Source organism: Thamnophis elegans, chromosome 2 (genome assembly GCF_009769535.1).
Source record: "Thamnophis elegans isolate rThaEle1 chromosome 2, rThaEle1.pri, whole genome shotgun sequence".
Classification (NCBI taxonomy): Eukaryota; Metazoa; Chordata; class Lepidosauria; order Squamata; family Colubridae; genus Thamnophis; species Thamnophis elegans.
The window spans coordinates 153706240-153724094 of NC_045542.1; the positions used below are offsets into that span (position 1 = coordinate 153706240).

General features: G+C 44.7%; 1 protein-coding gene across 6 annotated transcripts in view; it reads right to left on the reverse strand.

Annotated features, from left to right (window-relative positions):
* The window catches only part of PPT2 (palmitoyl-protein thioesterase 2), a 63142-nt gene extending 53486 nt beyond the window's left edge, over window positions 1-9656 (reverse strand). Inside the window, exon 1 of one of the 6 annotated variants that reach the window (XM_032211727.1) lies at window positions 9565-9656. The gene's annotated coding sequence lies outside the window, so the exon portion shown is untranslated. Of the gene's footprint in view, window positions 1-8101; window positions 8254-8353; window positions 8700-9203; window positions 9224-9564 lie in introns of those variants that run through there. The other 5 variants (XM_032211733.1, XM_032211731.1, XM_032211732.1 and 2 more) reach the window with 5 other exon arrangements.
* Between the last annotated feature and the right edge of the window lie 8199 nt (window positions 9657-17855).

Here is a 17855-nt window from a genome sequence, read left to right on the forward strand (position 1 = left end):
TCATCATACATGAAGTAGGCCAGGGAGACCATAGAGGGAGGAAGTTTGCTAGAATAGCACGATTGATCTATCTATTCAACCGCTGATGGCTAGATGGAATTATTTTATCTGGTATCTGGTAATAGAATAACAGAATAACAGAGTTGGAAGGGACCTCGGAGATCTTCTAGTCCAACCGCCCTGCTCAAGCAGGAAACCCTATACCATTTCAGACAAACGGTTGCCCAATCTCTTCTAAAACACCTCCAGTGTTGGAGCGCCCACAACTTCAAGAGGCAAGTCATTCCACTGATTAATTACCAGGAAATTTCTCCTTAGTTCTAGGTTGCTTCTCTCCTTGATTAGTTTCCACCCATTGCTTCTTGTCCTGGTTTCTGGTGCTTGGGAAAATATGTTGATCTCCTGTTCTTTGCCCCCTTAGATATTAGAAAACTGCTATCGTGTTACCCCTAGTCCTTTTTTTCTCTAGACTAGCCATTCCCAATTCCTTTCTTCCTATCTGGTGTGGTTTGTTGTTCCCACATGCCAGTGGTGGCTCAGCGGTTAAAATGCGTTTCTGGAGGCTCTCTGCTCACATTGCCAGGAGTCTGATTCCTTCAATCCTGACCGGCTCAAGGTTGATTCAGCCTTTCAGCCTTCTGAAGTAGGACCCAGATTGTTGGGGGGCAATATGCTGACTCTGCAAACTGCTTAGAGAGGGCTATAAAGCACTGTGAAGCAGTATATAAGTCTACGTGCTATTGATATTATTCTAGAGTCTAGACTCTAGACATACCCAATTCCTGCAACCATTCTCCATATGTTTTATCCTCCAGTCCCCTAATTACCTTTGTTCTCTTTTCTGTACTCTTTCCAGAGTCTCAACATCTTTTTGATATCTTGGTGACCGAAACTAGATGCAATATTCCAAGTGTGGTTATTACCAAGACATTATAAAGTGGTATTATCATTTCATGCAATCTTGATTGTCTCCTTTTGTTAACGCAGTCTAGAACTGCATTGGTTAAGGAGAGACTAGCTTATCCATAGGGCTAGGGCAGCAGTCCACTGAGCCTCTGGGTGGCAGCACAACGGCACGACAATGCTGAAGCAGCCACAAATCCCGCAGAAGTCGGGCCCCTGAATTTTGCATGCAAATCTGTCAATCTGAGCTACCTTGGTTCAAAAGGTGTTGCCCTATTGCACACAACCAATTGAAGGTTACAAAAAAAAAAGAAAGAAACACAAGAGTTTACTACATAGGTGAGGGCCCAGTGCATGTTAGAATCCCAGCATAAAAGATGGGTAACATTTCCCAGTTACTTGGGAACATCAGTATAAAGGTTTATGATCCCCCCCCCCCGCTTCTAATCAATCAGGGCTTTACTAAAATCACAAATAACAAATTAAGCAAGAGAAACAACTTGTTCAGAACCAGTATATACCGTATTTTTCAGACTATGAGATGCACTGGAGTATAAGACGCACCATGATTTTGAAGAGGTAAATTTTAAAAAATGTTTTTGTATTCTGCAGGCCTCCTTTGTTTGTTGTTTTTTCTTTTGCAAAGAAAGAGGGCATGCAGAGCTTTGGGTGATTCTTAGAGTGCTTCTGGGAGTTGGTTGGGGCCAAAATGAGCAAAAATGGTCCATTTTTGGCAAAAACGGGGTGTTTTTTGCAAAAAAAAAAAAAAAAGAGGGCATGCAGAGGCTTTGGGAAGTTTGTAGAGGGCTCCTGGGGGCTGCGGGGGGCAAAAACAGCACGTTTTTCCCTCTTTTTTTGCCCTCAGGAGCACTTTGCAAGCCTCCCAATCCCTCTGCACCTCCATATTTGCGGAGGGGGTGGGGTTTCGGTAGTCCAAAAATGCTGTATTCAGTGTATCAGACGCACCCAGATTTTCAGCCTCTTTTTTGAGGGAAAAAGGTATGTTTTATACTCCGAAAAATACAGTAGGTATAGTTCACAACTTACAACATTTCATTTAGTGATCGTTCAAAGTTACAACGGAACTGGGGGAGAAAAGTGACATGACTATTTTTCACCCTGACAACTGTTACAGCATCCCCACGGTCACCCGATCAAAAATTCAAAGGCTTTGGCAGCTGACTCATATTTATGGCGGCTTTTGTTATTTTTGTGACCTTCTGACACACACAAAGGCAACGGGGGACCCAGAATCTCTTAACCATCACATTACTAACTTAACAATTGCAGTGATTCACTTAACAACCGTGGCAAGAAAGATCGTAAAACAGGGCAGAACTCACTTAACTGTCTTGCTAAACAAAACAGAAATCTTGGGCTCAATTGTGGTCACAAGTTGAGGATGACCTGTCCTAGCCACAACATTCAGGTTCTAACTGTTCTGACCTAGGCTTCCCCAAAAAGTACGAAGCAGATTCCTGGTCCCGACAAAACCCCTTTTATTAAAACAAATGTGAATTCCTCTCATTCACATTCAGCCAAAGCCTGGTAAACAGTCTTTCAAAGGTGAAGTTATGACCACAGACCTTATCTAACTTGGGAAGCTGCCATGTAAATATTTTCCAAACACAGTGCTGTGCAAGGAAAGACTGGGCACAGAGTCTCTGAGATTCACGGATCTTCACACTCATGAAACGAACTAACGAACAAATTGTTCCTGCAAAAGCCCTTTCCACCCCTCTTTTATTTCCTATGGGAGAGGCCATTCACCATCCACCTGTGGCTTTACTCCCAAGTCAACCCTGCTTTCTTAGCTGCTCTCTTCTTCTGGCAGCTCCGCGCATGCGCACATTGGGAACAGACTCCAGTTATTCTTCTGACCCACTGACCTCCGATTCCGAAGGCAGCCGAGAACTGCCAGACGGCCTTGGCCCCACTCTGCCTCCAACGCAGAGCCCTCGTCTGAGCCTTCCCCAGCCTCCTGGACTGGCCCATGTTCTTCCCCAATCTCCTCCCTGTCCGACTCTGCTGCCCACTGGTGGGCCACAACACTAACATAGACTCATAGCTGGATGGTTGCAAAATGTTTTGGTACTTTTTAAAGTGGAAAGGAAGATGCATAGCCAGAAAAGGCAGGAAGATGAAAGGCCCCAAAGGGATATAACTAAGTGATGGCACTGAAAGCCAATGCAGCACAGCAATATCTAAAATATATGTAGCTTGCTATTTTCATCTGTCCAGGAAAAGAACGAAAGTCCAAGGTGATACAGCTACAACTAGGAGTGCTGTTGGGAATTGTTTATACTGGTTTGACTAATAGAAGCTTCTATCCAACTCCATCATAATTTTTTCTCTCCTAATATATGACTTTAAAACAAAAGACAGGTAGTTCTCAACTTACAACCGTTCGCTTAGGGACCATTCAAAGTTACAACGGCACTAAAAAAAAGTGACTTATGACCGTTTCCATGGTCATGTGATCAAAATTCAGATTTTTTTTGCAACTGACTCACATTTATGACAGTTTAGTGTCCCAGGGTCATATGGAATCTCCTTTTGTGACCTTCTGACAAGCAAAGTCAATGGGGAAACCGGATTCATTTAACAACCGTGTTACTAACAAGTGCCACTTAACAAAGTGGGGCGAAGCTCACTTAACAAATTTTTCGCTTGGCAGCATAAAATTTGGGCTCAATTGTGGTCATAAGTTGAGGACTCTCTGTAAAAGGTAAAGATGCAGGGAAATGATCCTTGGAGACAGATGGGGGAAATTCATTCCGAGATCCAATGTTTGGCCTGGCTGACTCGCAGTAGATCAACAAGAATGTCTGATTGCCAAATGATAAAGCAATCATAATGTGACATTTCTTGCTGGTTATTTCACATGCCATACTGAAGTGTAAACTCAGCCAACCACAGTTTGTAGGAATCCAGCCCACGGGGTTCGACTGTGGCTTTGTGTAGCCAGCAAATCAAACTTATACGGTAAAGGTAAAAGTTACCCTCGCACGTATGTGCTAGTCGTTCCCAACTGTAGGGAGCAGTACTCATCTTGGTTTCAAAGCCGAAGAGCCAGCACTGTCCAAAGACATCTCTATGGTCATGTGGCTGGCAGGACTAAATGTCAAAGGTGCACGGAACGCTGTTACCTTTCCCACCAAACGTGATCCCTATTTTTCTACTTGCATTTTTTATGTGCTTTCAAACTGCTAGGTTGGCAGAAGCTGGGACAAGTAATGGGAGCTCACTCCATTACGCGGCACTAGGGATTCAAACCACCAAAATTACTGATCGACAAGGTCAGTGTCTTAGCCACTGAACCACTGCATCCCTTCTTATAAACTTAAAAGCACCAATAGGTTAATTTAACACAGTATGGATGTACCGTATTTTTAGGAGTATAAGACGCACCAGTATAAGATGCACCAAGATTTTGAAGAGGCAAATAAAAAAAGGTTTTTACTCTCTGCAGACCTCGCAAAAATGGCCTGTTTTTTGTGAAAACAGGCCTGTTTTTTGTCAAAAAAGGGCATGCATAGCCTTTAGGAGGCTTGAAGAGTGCTCCTCGGGGCTGGGGAGGGTCAAAACTGAGCAAAAAAGGCCCATTTTTCACGAAAATGGGCCCATTTTGTCAAAAAAAGGGCATGCATAGCCTTTAGGCAGCTTTCAGAGTGCTCCTGGGGGCTGGGAGGCAAAAACGAGCAAAAAACAGCCTGTTTTTTGCTCATTTTTGCCTCCCTAGCCCCCAGGAGCACTCTGAAAGCCTCCTAAAGGCTATGTGCAGCCACTTTGGTGAAGGGGCAGGGTTTTGGGAGGTCAAAAATGCTGTATTCAGTGTATAAGATGCACCCAGATTTTCACCCTCTTTTTTGAGGAAAAAGGATGCGTCTTATACTCTAAAATACGGTAGTTACTCTCTCAAGTTACAGAAATAATAATAAACTGGGTTTGGGGGGTTAGAAAACCCCCCTGAAAGTTTAATTCTGCTAAAGAAGATAAATTGCTGACTTGAGCATGGGATTAAAATACCCATTTTTAATCCTCCTGTACTCTTTCAGCATTAGCAATGTTACGTGAACTGCAGAAAAGGAGTAAAGAATATTAAGCAAAAGAAAAGGCATCAGATAAAAAGAACCACAACTATGTCTAGATCTAGTTACACAAATACTTTAAAACTATGTTTCTCTATTTTCTATCCTTACAACATTCTATCCAACAAGTCTATAAGAACGGAAGAGTTCCTATTTTGTTCTAAGCTAGGAACTCTGGTTTATAAATGTTATGACTCTATTCACACAATAAAATGAAACAAAACCCCATATTAGGAAGTATAAAAAATGAACTAAGCGAAGTTGGGTATTCAAAATACACAAGGTATAATGTACAGGTAGTCCTCGACTTACACTAGTTTCATTACTGATGGTTTCAAGTTAACATTGGCAGTGAAAAAAGTGACTTATGGCCGTGTTTCACACTTACAAACTGTTGCAGTAGCCCCATCCTCATGTGATCACAATTCAGACACTTGGCAACTGATTCATATTTATGATGGTTGCATATTTATGATGGTTGCCAGGATCATGTAAATCCCCTTTTGTGATCTTCTGATCAGCAAAATCAATGGGGAAGCCAGATTCACTTAACAACCATGTTACCAGTTTAACAACTGCTGTGATTCACTTAACTACTGTGGCAGGAAAGATTGTAAAATGGGGCAAAACTCACTTAATATCTGTCTCGCTTAGCAAGAGAAAGTTTTGGGCTCAATTGGTATCATAAGTCGAGGACCACTTGTACTAAATGAGTCACAACTGCTTATGTACAATATGCTAAATCAGTGTTTCTTTACCACAGATCCCCTTTAAATACCTTTTGGGCAGTGGTGAAATTCAATTTTTTTTACTACCGGTTCTGTGGGCGTGGCTTGGTAGGCATGATGTGGCTTGATGGGCGTGGCAGGGGAAGGATATTGCAAAATCTCCATTCCTACCCCACTCTGGGGCCAGCCAGAGGTGGCATTTGCTGGTTCTCCGAACTACTCAAAATTTCCGCTACCGGTTCTCCAGAACCTGCTGGATTTCACCCCTGCTTTTGGGACCATGGACCATGGCCACAGCCCACCAAGACTTAACTCAAGATTTAAATCATACTATTTTTTCAAGCCTTCACAGACTCCCTATGATGACATCATGGCCCCTGGACCACATTTGAGAGCTACTGTGCTAAACGATAGAATACTAGTTGGCTCTACACAACTAGTAAGGCACATGAAGTACTCTGCATATGCACACAACCTATGTGTCCCCCTAATACCATGCATATAAAGAAAGGTTGCAGGAACTGGGTCTGTCTAGTTTAATGAAAAGAAGAACTAGAGGAGACATGACAGCAGTATTCCAATATCACAGGGGCTGCCACAAAGAAGAGGGAGTCAAACTATTCTCCAAGTCACCTGAGGGTAGAACAAGAAGCAATGGGTGGAAACTAATCAAGGAGAGAAGCAACCTCGAACTGAGGAGAAATTTCCTGACAGTGAGAACAAATTAATCAGTGGAACAAATTGCCTCCAGAAGTTGTGAATGCTCCAACACTGGAAGCTTTTAAGAACAGATTGGACAAGAGATTGGATTTGTCTGAAATTAGGCTCTCCTGCCAGAGCAGGGGGTTGGACTAGAAGACCTCCAGGGTCCCTTCCAACTCTGTTATTCTGTTCTGTTCTGTTCATGCAAGCTCTGAGCTCCGGGAGGGACATTTTTTTAATCTACTGTAGTTTGCTCTTATTGCTTTTGAAATAAGACATCTGAAAAGTCCGAATGCGTCTTTTCCCCAGACTATAGTCACTTTTTGACCTGGTTCCAAATTTCAAATTTCCACTCCCCTCCCCATCAAGAGTTACCAGATCACAACCCACAAATCTTGCACTCTTGCAAATGTTACCGAAAGGTAATCATTTACTGGGTCAAATATCCATTTGTAGATATAAAAAAACCCTGCCTTTTATTCTTCCTGTTTCCTAAAGCAGCAGCATGACAAAGTCAGCCAATCTTTAGAATGACTGAGATGGAAAATAGGAAAGAAAAATTGACGAATGAAGGGTGAACCATAGCATGGGAGAATCCAGAGGTTAACTACCGCAGTAGCTAAACTTAATTACAAAGGAAACAATTCCTACAGTGGTGCTAGCCCTACAGTTACCTGTAACTGAAAACACACACTACAGTACACAATTACCCCACTTTTTTTCCAGGGCTTATATCTGACCCATGGCACCACACACCCGTCACCGTCACGAGCTCAATAACTCCCTGAGATCAAATGTCATGGGCCGGCTTACACCCAAGCCTTTCGCGCCCATAATAGCTAGTCCTTCAATTACGGCCACAATCGAGACCAACATTTCTGCTGCTAAGCGAGATATTTGTTAAGTGAGCGTTGCCCCATTTTACCACCCTTTCTTTCTCACAGTTGTTAAATGGATCGCTGCAGCTGTGAAATGAGTAACGTGGTTGTTAAGTGAATTTGGCTCCCCCATCGACTTTGCTCATCAGAAGGTGTGCACTCCTCTGCTCGCAACAGAATACCTGATGCCACCAGGCTTGAAATTTTGGGCTTGGACAACTTAGAACTACTCCACCTTTGTAAGCGTACATAAAATTATCTGCTACAACGTCCTATCTGTCAATGACTACTTCAGCTTCAACCACAACAATACAGGAACACACAATAGATACAAATTTAAGGTAAACCACTCCAAACTCGATTGCACAATATACGACTTCAGCAACAGAGTGGCCAATGCCTGGAATGCACTACCTGACTCTGTGGGTTTCTTCCCCAAACCCCCCAAAACTTTAACCTTAGACTGTCTACTGTCGACCTCACCCCATTCCTAAGAGGTCTGTAAGGGGCGTGCATAAGCGCACCAGCGTGCGTACCGTCCCTGTCCTAATGTTCCCTTTTATTCATATCCATTTCATGTATTCACAATCATGTTTATTCTTACATCTGTTATCTTATACATGCTGGACAAATAAATAAATAAAAATTTAAAAAAATCCATCATAAAGAGGAGTCAGTTGAGCCAAGCATCTGAATTTTAATCACACGACCACGGGGATGTTGTTAAGTGTGAAAATCCATTCATAAGTCGCTTTTTCGAGCACTCACTAGGTGAACTTGTTGTAAGTCGAGGACTTACCTGTATGGAAAATCCCTCAGTCACAAAATCGTAATGACACCACGAACTACTAACCCACGAACGACCACAATGTGTTGTGTGAACCCAATCCACCCTCGCCTGAATGCAAGATTCGACTACACCGTGGTTCGATTTTCCGACCCGGCCAGAAATCGGATTCCGATCTGTCTCCAAACCCAGCTAAAAAAACCCGGGAGCCCCAGGCCTCCTCCCGCCCAAACGAAGGGAAAAGGCCTGTCGCGATTCGATCACCTTGCTGATGCTGCCTCTCCAAACCGTGCAAAACAATTCCACGCGAATGGCAACTCCCGTCACGTCACGGCCAGATGAGTCGCTCATTCATCTCTGGCGGCTGCTGCTGGTGCAAATCCAGCCGGGGCGCCGGAGAAAGCGAGAGCGCCCGCCTGGCTTTTTGCAAAGCCGCTTAAAAGCTCCCAGTCCGGAGCTGTCTTCGCGATGGGCGGCTCTTAAAGGCACAGCAGCCCGCGGCCAAAGCCTCTTTCCAGGGCGAGGAAAGAACTCCGATGCTCTCCGGTTTAAGTAAACCAGGGGCCCGATCCAGGCGCCTTGTTTTTTCTCTCTCCCCCTTCTCCGATTTGCAATGAATGAGATGGCAGAAGAGTCAGCCCTGATCTTCGGTTTTGCCTTTTGCCGGCGCCCTCTAGTCGTGAGAGAGACTACACTGCCCATGATCCTTTCATTTCAGGGTCCGCCCCCCCCCCCCCCGCATGCAGTTACAAGTCCATCCTTGCAAGATTGTGTTTTTAATTTGGGGATGAGAGAGAGAGAGAGAGAGAGAAAGAGACAAAGAGAGAGACAGAGGCAGAGACAGAGAGAGGAAAAGAAAGAGAGAAAGAAAGAGACGGACAGAAGCAGAGACAGAGAGGCAGAAAGAGACAGAGACAGAGAGAGAGGCAGAAACAGAGGCAGAGACACACACAGAGAGAGAGAGAGAAAAAGAGACAAAGAGAGAGGGAGCGAGAGAGGGGGAGAGAGAGAGAGAGAGAGAGAGAGAAAGAAAGAAAGAAAGAAAGAAAGAAAGAAAGAAAGAAAGAAAGAAAGAAAGAAAGACAGCCAGCCAGCCATTGGGAATTTCTCTTACAATGCCATTAGCTTCTCCCCATATTGCAAACCATGGATGGATGGAGGAAGGAGGGGTAGTTTTCTTGGGGGGAGCACAAGATTTAAAAGGAGTAAGAACTTCCCCGGATCGAGACCGAGTAAATCACTCGTCCTTTTTTTTCTTTTTCTTTTTGACAAAAATAAACACGCACTTCGTATGATTGGAAAAGTCCAACACCGCAGTCAACTCCGTCCAAGATATGGTCATCAAGCCATTCGAGTCCCTTCTAGATCTCTCGTATAATAAGCTAAATCTCTCCAAATCTCTAAATCTCTCATACATATATAATAAGCATAATGTAATACAATAAAACTACCGATTTATATCCACGATCACCCACCAGATCTTGCCCTGGATCAAGCCGGCAGCCGCTTCCCTGCCCCTTTCCGCCAGCTGATCTCGCTCCTTCCTTCGCGCTGCCTTCTTGTTTATTTCTCCTCTTGTGCTAGCGCGCCGGCGCGTCAGATCCGGGAAGGGTCCCTCAACTAACGCCTTGGCAACCGCGCAGGCGTCCCCGGCAACGCCAGGTACCAACGTTCTAAGGCCGCCCCCCAGCCCCTTTCCACGTTGCCCTGGGAAGCTGTTTTTAGGGCAAGAGGTCGTGGAGATGCACTTGGATGCGAGCCAGGTTTACTCCCCGTTCCAAGTACCCCGAAGTCCTGAAACTTGTTTTGGCAAACATTTCCACTATGTATTCTAAATGGTTTGTGATTAATACATATGGTGTGTGTGTATAAATAATATAATATAACATAGTATAATATATTCTATTTTTATGTATGTGTATATATATGTATGTATGTATATTATACACGTTTGTGTGTATCAAAGATCATGTGAGGTACTAATACACTCTATAAAGCCTTAGTAAGACCACATGGTCGCTCAGTGGCTAAGACGCTGAGCTTGTGGATTGAAAGGTCAGCAGTTCAGCAGTTCGAATCCCTGGTGCCAACCTAGCAATTCGAAAGCACGTAAAAAATGCAAGTAGAAAAATAAGAACCACCTTTGGTGGGAAGGTAACAGCGTTCCATGCGCCTTCGGCATTTAGTCATGCCGGCCACATGACCACGGAGATGTATTCGGACAGCGCTGGCTCTTTGGCTTTGAAACGGAGATGAGCACCGCCCCCTAGAGTCAGGAACGACTAGGACATATGTCCAAGAAGAACCTTTACCTTTTACCTTGCACACACACACACACACACTCACACCCTGTGTGTATCAAAGATCACCTGAGGTACTAATACCACTCTATAAAGCCTTAGTAAGACCACCCCAGTTTTGGTCACCACACTATAAAAAAGACATTGAGACTCTGGAAAGAGTGCAGAGAAGAGTAACAAAGAGGATTAGGGGACTGGAGGCTAAAACATATAATGAACGGTTGCTGGAACCGGGTATGTCTAATTTAATGAAAATAAGGATTAGGGGTGACATGATAGCAGTCTTCCAATATCTCAGGGGTTGCCACAAAGAAGAGGGAGTCAAACTATTCTCCATTAGAATTTCATTTTTTAATGTGTGCCAGTGTGTTCACAGAAAAAAGTCACAATAAAAGTTATATTATCTTATTCAAAGTCACCCCAGAACGATGCATTCCCCACCCCAACTTTTTTTTTCAAAGGATCCCACCCCCAGAATCATGCCAGTATTGCTCAATTCCTGCAGGATGAATTAGGGCTCTAACTGGTAAAATAAATAAGAGCGCTGCCCATGGTTCTGGAATGGCAACTCTTTTAACTTTTAATTTGAACAGACTGGCCATCGAACTAGTTAATGACTGACTTTCTAGGGGACTTCCTGAATCCAGCTGGCTGAATTCTCAGCACAACAGATTATGAATCAGCTTGATTAAACAGGAACGGAGGCCGAGTTTGCACAATAAAGCTTAACAAGGTTGGCTAAAGTCTCTGTCTGGATCTGGAGTTTGTAGTTGATAAACTTGGTTATCCCAAAGGTGCTCTCTTTCAAAAGGCAACTGGGTTTCTTGTTTTGCTAAAAGGCCTTTCATTTCTCATCCAAGAAGCTTCTTCAGTTCTGACTGAATGGTGGAGAATGGAAGGATTTATATTCGCTTCAGTCCAGAGATGGTATTCAGCAGGTTCTGACCAGTTCTGGAGAACCAGTAGCGGAAATTTTGAGTAGTTCGGAGAACCAGTAAATACCACCTTTGATTGGCTCCTCCCCATCTATTCCCTGCCTCTCAAGTCCCAGCTGATTGGGAGGGAATAAGGATTTTGCAGTATCATTCCCCAAGAGTGGTGAGAGAATGGGAATTTTGCAGTATCCTTCCCCTGGAGTGGGGAGGAAATGGGGATTTTGCAGTAACCTTCCCCTGGAATGGTGAGGGAATGGCAATTTTGCAGTATCCTTCCCCCAGAAGAGGGGAGGGAATGGGGATTTTGCAGTAACCTCCCCCTGGAGTGGGGAGGGTATGGGGATTTTGCAGTAACCTTCCCCTGGAGTGGGGTGAGAATGGGGATTTTGCAATATCCCTCCTTGGGAGTGAGGAAGGAATAGGGATTTTGCAGTATCCTTCCCCTGGAGTGGGGAGGGTATGGGGATTTTGCAGTATCTTCCCCAGGAGTGGGGAGGGAATGGAGATTTTGCAGTATCCTTCCCCAGGAATGGGGAGGGAGTGGGGATTTTGCAGTATCCTTCCTCTGCCATGCCCACACAGCTACGTCCATAGAACCGGTAGTAAAAAAATTTGAATCCCACCACTGGTGGTAACATTTTTTCTAGTATGTGCAATTTCAAACAGTCACTCAATGAATAGTTGCAAATTGAGGCCAACCTGTACACATTGTCACATATGTATGCATATGTATGTGTATGTATATACGTACACACTAGTGGTGGGTTTCAAAAATTTTTCGAACCTATTCTGTGGGTGTGGCCTCCTTTGTGGGAGTGGCTTGCCAGCCATGTGACCTGGTGGGAGTGGCTTACCGGCCATGTGTTTTCTCTCTCTCCCTCCCTCTCTCTCTCTTTCCTTCCTTTTGTCTCTCTGTCCCTTTTTCCTTTTTTTCTTTCATCTCTCTCACTTTTTCTTTCTTTTTTCTTTATTTCTTTCTTCCTTTCTTTCTCTTTCTCTCTCTTTCTGTGTGTGTGTGTGTGTGTCAGTGGTGGGTTTCAAAAATTTTTGGAACCTCTTCTGTAGGTGTGGCCTGCTTTCTGGTGGAACCTCTTTTAACCAGTTCGGTAGATTTGACGAACCGGTTCTACCGAACTGGTGCGAACTGGTAGGAACCCACCTCTGGTACACACACACATATACCGGTATCTACACACGCACACACACCAATTTGGTGTACCAGTGAAGGTACCAAACTGGAAACTGGCAGACTGAGATCTAGTCCTGCCTTAGACATGAAACCAGTGGGGTGACTTGGCCAGTTTCTTTCCCTTAGCCCTAGGGAGAATAAGACAAGGGCACACTATTTCTGAAAAATTCAGGGATTATTCAGGAAATTAATGGGCATCAAGATTCCCTTGAAAACACAAATTTTATTTAATATACAATAGATGTCCATAGTTGGATTTACAGCATTCATTCATTCATTCATTCATTCATTCATTCATTCATTCATTCATTCATTCATTCATGAGCCAAGGTGGCGCAGTGGTTAAATGCAGCACTGCAGGCTACTGCTAGATCAGCAGGTCAGCGGTTCAAATCTCACCGGCTCAGGGTTGACTCAGCCTTCCATCCTTCCGAGGTGGGTAAAATGAGGACCCAGATTGTTGGGGGAAATATGCTGACTCTCTGTAAACCGCTTAGAGAGGCCTGAAAGGCCTATGAAGCGGTATATAAGTCTACTGCTATTGCTACTGCTATTGGGCTTCTTTGGTTAGTACTGTTTCATGCGGAAGACTGCCAACCATTAATGTCATTTCTCCTTCTGATGCTCCTATGCCCAACAGAATCAGAATCAGAATAGAGCTGGAAGGGACCGTGGAGGTCTTCTAGTCCATCCCCCATGATATAATAAATGTAGCAGGATATAATAGATACACTTACAGTATATTGAATGCCGATTTGTAATCAGTCCATCTCTTTGACAGTAATCAAAAGCATCCCCCTTTTGCATCAAGTTCTAACATTCCAGGTTGCAATTTTCAGAGCTGACCCAGAAATTTCTAGGGCATCTATGCTGGTTCATCTATTTTTACCCCCAAGATAGTTCTCAATTAAACAGGAAGTCCTCACACTATAGAATCCTATTTCTCTTAACATCTAACCTAAAATGCCCTTTACAAACACAACAGAGGGGGGGGGGGGCGGTGAGAAGGAGAGGGATGGAGAGGGAGAGAGGAGGGAGAGAGTGGGGGAGGAAGGGAGAGAGAAGGGAAATAGGGGAGAGGAGAAGGGGGCAGGGGGAGAGGAAGAGGGAGGGAAGGAAAGGGAGAGAGGAGGGGGAGAAAGAGAGGGAAAGGAAGAAAGGGAGAGGGTGGAGAGAGGGGGGGAAGGGAGAGAGAGAGGGAGGGAGAGAGAATTATTTGGAGTCATTACTTTTCCCAGACTCTGATTTGTTCCAACGTTTCTGGTAGAAATTACATTAAAACCAAGAGTTGAGTCAGTGACTTGTGATTGTGTTTACTTGGAAAACAGTCAGGAGCTGATAACAATCTTTCAAGTGGAAAATGTCAAGTGGCTGCTTAAGCAGATGTAAAACAGCAGTGGAATAACCTGAGACGCTCTGGCTGTAAATCATAATTATTCCTGCCCCTCTTCCTCCTCCTCCTCCTCCCTCTCTCCTTTCCTCCCTCCCTCCCAGCATTGAGAATTCTATGGTTTGAGCCACAGCACCTATTTTTAGATTTTCTTTAGGCCACAGAGAGAGCCTGGCAAACCACCCATGCTTAAGAGGGATATTGCTATCATTCCAGGCTGCAGATTCTCCTGGGCACAATGCCCTTGATGAGATAGGGTGCCCCACCCACCAAATGCCTTTCCCAAATCCAAAACAGCTCCATTAGGCTTCTAGCTGGACTGGAAGGGATAAACAGGCCCACGTGGATATAAGAGAACATTAAATTAAAAAAATATCTAAAAATTAAACCCTAACTGCAAAGGACTTCAAGAAATAGGATCGACCAGAAATAGGATTCTATAGGTAGCCATTACAACCACAAATGAGCTCAAAATTTCTCTTGTTAAGTGAAACATTTGTTAAGTTTAATTTAATTTAATTTATAAAATTTATATGCCGCCCAATCCCGAAGGGCTCCAGGCGGCTTACAACAAAGAGGAAAAAAAATGGTTGAACGGTTTAAAATCACAGCACCACATACATTCATTCTAATCGGGGCTCGACCTCAACAATGAGGTCAACAGCCCCAGGCCTGCCGGAACAGCCAGGTTTTTACAGCTTTCCTGAAGGCCATGAGAGTGGGTATGGTCCAGATCTCTGGGGGTAGCTGATTCTAAAGAGTCGGAGCAGCCACAGAGAAGGCTCTCCTCCGGGGGCCCGCCAGCCGACACTGTCTGGCTGATGGCATCTAAAGGAGACCCAATCTGTGGGATCTTACCGGCCGCTGGGAGGTATGTGGCAGTAGGTGGTCTCGAAGGTACGCTGGCCCTAAGCCATGTAGGGCTTTAAAGGTGATAACCAACACCTTGAATTGTGTCCGGAGACCAATTGGTAGCCAGTGCAGCTTGCGGAGGACAGGTGTAACATGGGTGTACCTCGGTGCACCCAATATTGCTCGTGCGGCTGCATTCTGGACTAACTGCAATCTCCGAACGCTTTTCAAGGGTAGCCCCATGTAGAGCGCATTGCAATAATCCAGCCTTGAGGTGACAAGGGCATGAGTAACCGTTTGAAGTGCCTCCCGATCCAAATAGGGCCGCAATTGGTGCACCAGACTAACCTGGGCATCCTGCCCTGTTTTACGACCTTCTTTGCCACAGTTGTCAAGTGAATCACTGCAGTGGATAAGTTAGTAACCCCGGTTGTTAAGTGAATCTGGCTTCCCCATGGACTTTGCTTGTCAGAAGGACACAAAAGGGGATCCTTGATCTTCGAACACAGCAATGGTCATAAATATGAGCAGGGGTCAGCTTCAAAAAATTTAGCAACAAGGTTCTCTGCTCAGTAGCTGGATGGTCTGGCCATGATGGGCGTGGCCTTCTGTTTAACTGTTTAACTGTTTATTTCATTTGTATGCCGCCCTTTTCCCGAGGGGGACTCAGGGTGGCTCACAGCTCAAAACAAGGGAAGGGGGGATACAAACAATTTGACAAACAATACAAAACAATACATAATTTAAAAGCGCAACAATCATACCATTCGAGATAGGGGCACGGTTCTTTAGCCCCAGGCCTGTCGGAACAGCCAGGTTTTAAGGGCTTTGCGGAAGGCCTGGAGGGTGGTGAGGGTGCAAATCTCCACGGGGAGTTCGTTCCAGAGGGTCGGAGCAGCCACAGAGAAGGCTCTCCTCCGGGTAGTCGCCAGTCGACACTGGCCAGCGGATGGAATTCGGAGGAGGCCTAGTCTGTGGGATCTAATCGGTCTGGTAGAGGTAATTGGCAGCAGGCGGTCTCTCAAGTACCCAGGTCCAATACCATGAAGGGCTTTATAAGTGACGACTAGCGCCTTGAAGTGTATCCGGAGACCAATAGGCAGCCAGTGCAGCTTGCGGAGGATAGGTGTTACGTGGGTGAACCGAGGTGCACCCACGATCACTCGCGCGGCTGCATTCTGGACAAGCTGAAGTCGCCGAATGCTCTTCAAGGGCTGCCCCATGTAGAGCACGTTGCAGTAGTCGTTGCAGTAGTTCTGCATCACGGTGGGGGGCGGTTCCATTCCCAAGCTCCGGAGGCTCTCTGAAACTTCTTCCGGAGTTCTGGACTTCTCTGGAATTCTTCCAGAATTTCCGGGAGGCCCGTTTTTCACCTCCCCGGGCTCCAGAGGCTTTTATCGAGCCTCCAAGAGGGCGAAAACAGCCTCTCTTGGGCTCCGGGGGCTCTCTGAAGGCCAGAAACTGGCCCGTTTCTGGCCTTCTGGAGTCTCCGGGAGGCCCGTTTATGCCCTCCTTGAGACTCCACACGGGACTTGCACTTACCTGGCATCCAAAACAGATCACGTGGAAACTCTTGGGAGGGGAGGGGTGGGCGTGGCCAGCCAGGAGTGGGATTTGGGGGTTCACCGAACCGTGCAGAATCTTTGCTAGAGGATTGCCCAAACCCAGGTGAACCTGGAGCAGCCCCCACCCCCTGAATATGAGCCAGTTGGCAATCAACTGAATTTTGATGACTTGATTGTAGGGACGCTGCAACGGTCATAGCTGTGAAAAACAGCCGTAAGTCACATTTTTCAATGCCGTTGTAACTTTGAACCATCATTAACAAACTGTTGTATGTTAAGGACTATCTATATTTGTACATAGTCATTACAATTCTTGCTGCTTTGTATCCTGTATGTAAAAGGGCCAGAAGTGATTTGATCCATCCATTCCTTGTTTTTACAGTAGCCTGTTCTGATAGGAGGCTGTTTGCTTTTTGCTGTGTAAGAAATTTTTGCCATATTTTCCTTGTTCATCAAGGTTTTTTTCCAGCAGAAACATTAAAACTAGCTGTCTTGTGGTCAGTTGCATGTGGAAGACATACCACAATGTAGTCATCGATGTTCTTCATGTGTGTATAAACGTTGTGCTCAGAGTACCCTGCAAACTTTCATGCTACTTTTACCAGCAGAAATCTTGCTCGCTATAAACACAAGGAAGGAAAACAGAGGCACACAAATACAACACCGCTGTCTTCAACTCACACCCTTTTATAGATACAATCCATTTCAGTGTTTCTCATCCTGGACAACCTTAAGATGTTTGGACTTCAACTCCCAGAATTTCACCAGTTGCAAACTGCCATAAATGTGGGCCGGTTTCCAAGTGCCCAAAATGTGGCCAACAACAACATAACTATCAAAACTACAAGTAAGTACAGGTGGCCCTTGACTTATGACCCAAAATGTTGAACCCAACATTTTTGTGGTTGAGACATTTGTCAAGTGAGTTTTGCCCCCTTTTACAATTTTTCTTGCCACCGTCGTTAAGTGAACTGCTACAGTTTATAAGTTAGTAACCTGCTTGTTAAGTGAATATGACTCTCGCATTGATTTTACTTGTCGGAAGGTTGAAACAAGTGATCATATGACCCCCGAGATGCTACAGTGGTTATAAGTATGAACCACTACAATGATTATAAGTATGAACCACTTACCATCATCTGAATTTTGATCACACAACCATGGGGATGCTGCAAAGGTCATAACTGTGAAAAATGATCGTAAGTCACATTTTTCAGTGCTGTTGCAACTTTGAATGGTCACCAAATGAACTGTTATAAGTTGAGGACTACCTGTACCTTTTGAGAGGGTCTGTCGTAAATTCAAACAGTCACTGAGTGACTGGTTGTAAATCGAGGACTACCTGTAGATGAAAACTAAACATTTTGTCTTCTTTCTTAGGAACACCTTCTTATCAAGGGGATTGATGACACCTGGTACCAAGTTATTTAAGAATGCTTTTAGTGTAGGAATGTTGGTGATAAGGTAGAAACTTTTCCAACTTTTACTTGAATCAAACTCTTGGCTGAATCATATTGCTAGGACTACTGAAATGT